The sequence below is a fragment of the Pongo pygmaeus genome, chromosome 5 (assembly GCF_028885625.2).
Source record: "Pongo pygmaeus isolate AG05252 chromosome 5, NHGRI_mPonPyg2-v2.0_pri, whole genome shotgun sequence".
In the NCBI taxonomy this organism is placed as follows: domain Eukaryota; kingdom Metazoa; phylum Chordata; class Mammalia; order Primates; family Hominidae; genus Pongo; species Pongo pygmaeus.
This window is the reverse complement of record NC_072378.2, coordinates 41,241,651-41,249,674: the sequence shown is the minus strand read 5'-3', so window position 1 is coordinate 41,249,674 and position 8,024 is coordinate 41,241,651. Positions and strand designations below refer to the sequence as shown.

At 44.6% G+C, this 8,024-nt stretch overlaps 1 long non-coding RNA gene across 1 annotated transcript; it reads left to right on the top strand.

Annotated features, from left to right (window-relative positions):
* The first annotated feature begins 1,698 nt into the window (after positions 1–1,698).
* LOC134739722 (uncharacterized) lies at positions 1,699–6,202 on the top strand. The gene is made up of 2 exons (XR_010126705.1): positions 1,699–1,809; positions 4,642–6,202. It is a non-coding gene; the product is annotated as an uncharacterized LOC134739722 (long non-coding RNA).
* The last annotated feature ends 1,822 nt before the right edge of the window (positions 6,203–8,024 follow it).

Here is an 8,024-nt window from a genome sequence, read left to right as displayed (position 1 = left end):
GTCTCTTTGGGTTGGTGATGTGACCCACCTGGCATAGAGCCATTGGTGAATCCCACTGTCTGGCAGGCTCCTGGTCAACCCCCTTCTCTGGGCCATCCCCTCTCCAGCTCCCCAAACACCCAGGCATATTCTGCACCTCTGCACATTTCAAAATCTGCCTTCCCCTCTCTCAAGTCACCCGCCTTCCTTTCCCTACCTTAGGGCTATGGGCTTTGGTTTCTCCTTTTATCATTATTTGTTTGTTTATCTTTTCCCTGGTTTTTAACCCCAGGGACAGTTCTCCTCACCAGGCCAGTTTGTATTAATTTTGTAGGGACAATTCCACAAGACAGTGTATCAATTGCTGTATTAAAATCAAGATGTATTGCATCCCTTCCATCCTTCTCATCTCTTAATTTCTTAGTTCCCTCAAAGGCACAATCAAGTGTTATCTGGCATAATTTGTTCTTTATAAACCCAGACTGCTCATTGCATGGACTTATAATTTGAGAAAGATTTTGGCAGTGTTTTATTTCTGTAATACTTTTCTTTATTGTATTTGATGATTGAATCTCAGTGATTAAGGTGACAGTGAGGTGCAACTCAGGCCCAAGCTCCCTCACCGAGGCCTTCTCCCAGACTTTATCCATCTTATTCAGTCCTCTGCCCTCTGGCCATGATCTAGTCATGCCATCACCTGAAGGGTAGGGCCATCAAAAGCAAGGGACACAAGCTACAGGGCTCTTTGTCCAGCGTGCAGTGGACAAGCTCAAAGGATAAAAATGGACATGCAGAACAAGGACCTATAGGGTATGGAGGAGTGATGACAGGCATGGAGGGTGTTACAGGTTGAATTGTGTCTCCTCAGAAGTTCTGTGTTGAAGTCCTAACTCCTGGTACCTCTGGATGCAGTCTTACTTGGAAAAAAGGTCATTGCAGGTGTAGTTGGTTAAGATGAGGTCCTTAGGATGGGCCCTGATTCAGTATGGTTGGCGTCTTTATAAAAAGGGGACATTTAGACATGGAAGTGAACACAGAGAGAATATCATGTGAAGATGAAGGCAGAGCTGGGGTGATGCTTCTACAAGCCAAGAAATACTAAAGATTGGCAGCAAACCAGCAGAATACTAGGGGAGAAGCATGGAACAGATTCTCACAGCCCTCAGAAGGAACCAACCCTGGTGAAACTTTGGTCTTGAATTTCATGCCTCTAGTACTGTGAGACAACACATTTCTGTTATGTAAAACCACCCTGTGTGTGGTACTCTTTTTTTTTTTTTTTTTTTTTTTGTAGCTCCAGGAAGCTAACACAGTGAGTATTAATGTGCGCTCTGCAGTTAGCCAGACCCAAGTTTGAATCCTGGTTCCACACTTCATTAACCATGTTGCCTTGGACAAGTTAGCTTAACCTCTTCTAACCTCTGATGCCTCATCTAAAGTAGAGTTATCTAATACTTTCCTTAGTGGTATTGGGAGATGAGGCAGAGGCTGTGAGTGTTCTGTCTACATTCCTCTAGCCAACTAGGCAGTGAGGGACCAAAGTTTTTCTCCTCTGACGAGGGGACAAACCTGAGCAGTGTTCCATATGGTCTCCCTGAGGCTCGAACCAGTTTCCCAGAGCAGTGACTCCTACATTTACATACCCTTTATGAGCTTTTCTCCCCTCACTACCTTGCTCCCCATTCCCTCATAGTAATTCCTGCATCACCTCCCAACTAAGCTACTTGCTCCTGAATTTTTGCTTCAAGGTTTGCTTTCCAAGGAACCCAAATGAAGACAGAATGACTCAAAGAGAAGGTGTATAAAAGTACTTACGGCATGTGGCACATGGTAAGCACTCAATTCGTTTTAGTGAGTCTGATGTCGCATTCCTGCAGCATAAATGATGTGCGGTCAGCCTGTGGTGTTTGGAAATGGAAGGTGTATGTGCGTGCACCCAGTCTCCAAAGTTGGTAACATAGTGTGAATAGGGAAGCTCCACTCTATAATTCATGCACCGTCTGGTCTGATGGGTTGGTCATGTGGCCACCAGGAGAGAGCCAGAACTGTGTGGATATGCAGGCATTGAAAAGTGTACGCTGGGTGTGCAGTAGTAGTACTGTGTTTAGATGTCATGTGAGAGTACAGATTCTAGGGAGTATCTACACATGTACAAATGTCACTGTGCAGTGTATAAGGGGAAGCTGGTCATCTTCTGACCCTTGCAGCCTCAGTGCCCAGCCTTGAGTGTTTGGAAGCCCCAGGAGAGCTCACCCAGACTCAGGCAGAGCCGGGCCCATCACCATCAGCTGGCCTGCTGCCAGCAATTGCTTGATCGATTGCCACTCTGCCTGGCTGCTGGAGCACTGGGAAACACAGCAACTGTTCCTAGGAGGTGAAAAGTCCAACCAAACCAGTGGTTTTTCTCCACTCCACACTCACTAGCAATTTTTCTTTCTTCCCATGCTGCCAGGACCTGCCTGGTTTTGTAGTAGAATGAATGAAAGACTTGGTGTCACAGAAACCCCTGTGATGTGTGCTGAGGGCCACTGCCTGCTTTGAAGCACTCCTGTCTCCCAAGCAAAGAATACACACTCAGGGAGTTGGAAGGAGCCTCAGCTTTCATTTGAATTCACCCATCATTGTACATATGAGAAAATGACTGTTATTTACTGCAGAGCAGTGTTGACATCTGGGGTTGGACAATTCTTTGTCGTGGGGCTGCCCTGTACACTGTAGGACATTTAGGAGCATCCCTGGCCTCTACCCACTCCATGCTGGCACCACCTCCTACCCCCAAGTTGTACCAACCAAAAATACCTCCAGGCATTGTCAAATGTCCCCCTGGGGTACAAACTGCCCCGGATGAAGAATCATTGCTGTAGAGAAATCAACACAGAATGAGCGTTTGTGAACAAACTAGGGGTGCTTGCTTATGAGTCCTGGATGATGTCAGCTTGCATGGTAGCTGAAAACAGGTGATAACGCAATCTGTAGTGATAAATATCTGGCTTCAAATTTCCTTTCTCATTCACCAGCTTTGTGACCTTGGATATAAAATGAAAATCTAATCATACCACTCCCCTGCTCAAAACCCTCCACTGGCTTCTCATTTTTCTTAAAATACAATCCATCTTCCTTACCATTGTCTACCAGACCTAAACCTTGTTGTATACCACTTCCTGTTCTCACGTGCTCTCCTGCAGCCACACAGAGCTCCTTCTGTTCCCTGAGTAGGCAAAACTCCTTTCTGTTCCCATCTCCAGGTTTTATTCTTCTTCTTCTTCTTCTTATTATTATTATTATACTTTAGGTTTTATGGTACATGTGCGCAACGTGCAAGTAAGTTCCATATGTATACATGTGCCATGCTGGTGCGCTGCACCCACTAACTTGTCATCTAGCATTAGGTATATCTCCCAATGCTATCCCTCCCCCCTCTCCCCACCCCACAACAGTCCCCGAAGTGTGATGTTCCCCTTCCTGTGTCCACATGTCTCCAGGTTTTTGCACTTGCTGTTCCCTCTGGCTAGAACATCCTCTCCCCAGATCACTGTGTGTCTGGCTCCCTCCCCATCGCTCATGCCTCAGCTTAAATGTCTGTTTTTCCCACAACAATGTAAGCTCCATAACAGGACCTAGAACAGCATTAGATAAATAACGTACTATCATAGGTTTGTGGTGAAGATAAAATGAGAGAATAATAATAATAATAATAATAATAAAAATAACAGTAATACTAAAGCACTTGGCAAGCAAGCTCAGGGCATATAGTAAATACTCAATAAGTGGTGATTATAATATTATAATTTATTTTTATCATGAAGTTTAGAGATAATCTGTCATTGTAGCTGGTCCAAATCATCTGACCTCCTCTTCACATTTTGACAGTTCCCCACAGTGTGACTCCTATCTCCCCAGTGCTTACTCCAAAAACACTACATTTCCTAGCTGGGGTGACCAGTCTGTCCTGTTTTGCCTGGGGCTTTTCTGATTTAGCACTGAAAGTCCTGCAACATGGGAAACCCCCAGTCCCAGACCAATAGGGATGGCTAGTAACCCTATTGCTAGCTTCCAATATGACTTCTCTTTGGGTGTGACTGAGTCATTGACTGGGGAGTGAGTTAACTGAGAGACCAGGCAAGGGGTAGAACACTGTGCTGGTGGCTGGTGTGTGTGTGTGTGTGTGTGTGTGTTTGTGTGTTTGTGTTGGAGTGGGGGCGGTGGTAGTGATGGCAGCTTGCCAACCATGACACAGGCATAGGTTTCTTTACTGGGCCAGTTCTAAGGTTTGTTTAGGTGTTTGTTTCCAGTAACTGAGCATAGAGGGCGTTTCTTCTGCAGTTCCAATGATTTTGTGAGCTCTCTATATCTGTACTAAACTGCTCTCTGCTTAAACTACCTAGAGAGTATTCTGTTGTCTGCAACTGAGAAGCTCAACCAATACATACAACAATTGTGCCAGTCTTTTCAGCAAGTAAAGAGCTTCTCAAGGGATGTTTGAGATAAATCAGTATCTGGACAATCCAGGGGGTTTCTCATCACCAGTCCTTTCACTTGATGAGATAAGTGGCTGTGTCTGTCATTTCAAATGCTCCAAAGACAGAGTCTGCTGCACTGTGTAGCAAGATCTAGCCCCTGTCAGTGTGGTCAGGCCATGAACACAGACCTCTTGCTTTCTAGGTCTCTGTGCCTGGGCACCAGGCAGACTGTGGTATCAATTACAGTGGACCCTGTGCATCCCTCAGCCATCCGGGCAGGTGCAGACACTCCTCAGGCTAGGGGTAGCCTTGGGAGACTGACTCAGCCAGAAGGTTGCCCTGGAGAAGACCAGGTAGTCCCTGTTGGCATGCTCAGAGGACATGTAGATCTCTCATGGATGGTCAGGACAATCACCAGTACCAGGATATCTGGATCAGGTAAAAGATATTCCAAGAGGAGGTTCAGTTCAGAAGGCAGATGGGGCAGCAATCAGCACTGGGATCCCTGTTCATACACAATGGGTAAGGGACCCAGGGACTTAATTCAGCCCAGGGGAATGAGTTCAGGTGGCGTCTGAGTGAGAATCAGGGCCAGCGACCATCATCTCGGACTGAGAGGACAACTCAATTCGGAGGCAGAAATTCAGATTTCTTGAGGGGCAATCTAGCATTTATCTTTGAATTAGCATGAATTCTTATAGAAATGCAGTGTTGCTTTATATGTATATGATTTTGAGTTTACACAAATAGTACAGTATTATGAACCTTGCTCTGTATTTCACTCTTTAAATCCTAGCACTGATTTTTTAAAAACATTTTCTTTCAGGTACATTTGTTTATTTATTTACTTATGTATAACTTTTATACAGTAACATGCAAAATATTAAGAGTGTAGCTCAATGAATTTTTAATAACAGCTATATTGAGATCTAATTCACCAATCATAAAATTCACAGTTTTAAAGTTTCAGTAGTTTTTGGTATATTCACAGTTGTGCAATCTTTATCACTGTCTAATGCAGAATATCTTCATCACCCCCAAAATAAATCCTGTACCCATTAACAGTTACTTCCTGTTCTTCCCTGCTCCTCACCCCTGCACCCATTAGTCTACTTACTGTCTTATGGATTTGCCTCTGCCTCTGTGGATGTTGGATATTTCATATAAGTAGAATCATATATGACCTTTCGTTTCTGGCTTCTTTTACTTAGTATAATGTTTTCAAGGTTCATCTATGTTGTGGCATGCATAAGTACTTCATTTCTTTTTACTGCTCAGTAATATTCCATTGTATGGATATACCACATTTTGTTTATCCATTCTTCAGTTGATGAACATTTGGGTTGTCTCCACATTTAAGGTATTATTGATATGAATAATGCTGCTATGAACATTCATGTATAAGTTTTTGTGTGGACATGTATTTTCAATTCTTTTGGGTATATACCTATGGGTGGAATTCCTGGATCACATGCTAATTATATCTTTAACATTTTGAGGAACTGCCAAACTGTTTTCCAAAGTGGTTGCACCATTTTACATTCTCACCAGGAATATATGAGGGTTCCAATTTCTCTACCTCGTTGCCAACACTTGTTATTTTCTTTTTAAATTATAGCTATCCTAGTGGGAGTGAAGTGGTATCTCATTGCACATTTTTTTTTTGTATTTTCTGAGTGACTAATGATGTTGAGTGTTGTTTCATGTGCTTATTTTAGTGACCATTTGTATATCTTCTTTGAATAAATATCTACTCAAATGTTCATTGACTTTTGACATGTATCAAGTTACCCTTGTGTAACTATCACCCAAATCAAGACACAGAACATTTCTAGCTCCCTAGAAGACTCCTCTGTGCTTCTTCCCAGTCAACTTCTTTCCCCAAGAGTAACTATTATCCATTTTTATTTATTTCTTTATTTATTTTTGAGATGGAGTCTCACTCTGTCACCCAGGCTGGAGTGCAGTGGCACAATCTCAGCTCACTGAAATCTCTGCCTCCTGGGTTCAAGCAATTCTCCTGCCTCAGCCTCCCGAGTAGCTGAGACTACAGGCGCATGCCACCACGCCCTGCAATTTTTTTTTTGTATTTTAGTAGAGACTGGGTTTCACCGTGTTGCCCAGGCTGGTCTTGAACTCCTGAGCTTAGGCAATCTGCCCGCCTCAGCCTCCCAAAGTGCTCGGGTTACAGGTGTGAACCAACATGCCCGGCCTGAGTAACTATTATTCTGATTTCTATTACCATAGACTAGTTTTGTCTGCTTTTGAACCTCAAAGCAATGGTACTGGATGAGGTTTTTTTTTTTTTTTTTTTTTTCTGACAGAGTTTCACTCTGTCACCCAGGCTGAATGCAGTGGCGTGATCTTGGCTCATTGCAACCTCTGCCTCCCCGGTTCAAGTGATTCTCCTGCTTTTAGCCTCTCGAGTAGCTGTGATTACGTGTGCACCACCATACCCAGCTGATTTTTTTGTGTGTTTTGGTAGAGATGGGGTTTCACCATGTTGGCCAGGCTGGTCTCAAACTCCTGACCTTAAGACGTCCACCCACCTCGGCCTCCCAAAGTGCTGGGATTACAGGCGTGAGCCACAGCGCCTGGCCATGGATGAGCTCTTAAATGTCTGGTTTCTTTTACTTAATACAATGCATGTGAAATTTATCCAAGATGTTCTTTGCTTTTCCTGTCATTACTATGTAGTATTCCATTGTATGAACATACTACAGTAGGCTCACTTATTCTACTGTTGAGGTTGATTTGGGTTGGTGGTAGTTTTGGGCTATCACAAATAAAGTTTTAGCACTTTGAAAAAGTCTGTTCATTCAGCTGGTCTCTCCAGGAGTACAGATTAGCTACCTGGGTCTCAGATCTGGCTGCCACCAGAGACTTAGTGATGGGGACACACCTGAGACCCCAGTGGCAGTCAGGCTGGGATGCTGGTACTCAGTCTGAGGAGGGTGAGCCAGTTGCAGGGTGGTGGTGTGGTGGCATCAAAGTGCTGAGCTGTGACTTGACAGAAAAGGTGAAGGTGGAGGAGGCAGGGGGTTTGAAGGCTGGGGAACAACCCTGGTGGAGACAAGACTGCAGTTACTCACTTCTAGAGATGAGTCAGAGGTGAGCCAAGGGGCCTCACCTCTCCCAAGGAACTTTAATCATGCAGTGACTGGCATGGGGACCACAGACTTGCACTCATGTGAAGGGTCCCCCTGGGCATAACACGTAAGAACACAGTGTGCATGGTGTCCCTGGAACTGGGCTACTCGACCCTGAAGGGGCATGGGCATTTGTGGGACCACAAGCAGGAAAGTTCCAGCATTTTCTTAGGCTTAGCTGTGTCTACGAAGGTAGAACCACCAAACAAAATGAGTATTTTCCTAGTGCCAGGGCCACCAACGCAGAGCCTACCCACCCACAGTCCTTGGGCAGATCAAGGCTGTGCGTGTTCTCTCAGCCAGAACTGCACTCTGGACATGAGCTACAGGGTGACCTCATGAGGGTCCACTGTGGATATGCACATGGATGTTCTGTGTAGTGATGCTGTGGCAGCTGGGATTGGAGGCAACACAAGTGTCCATCGTTAGAGGAATA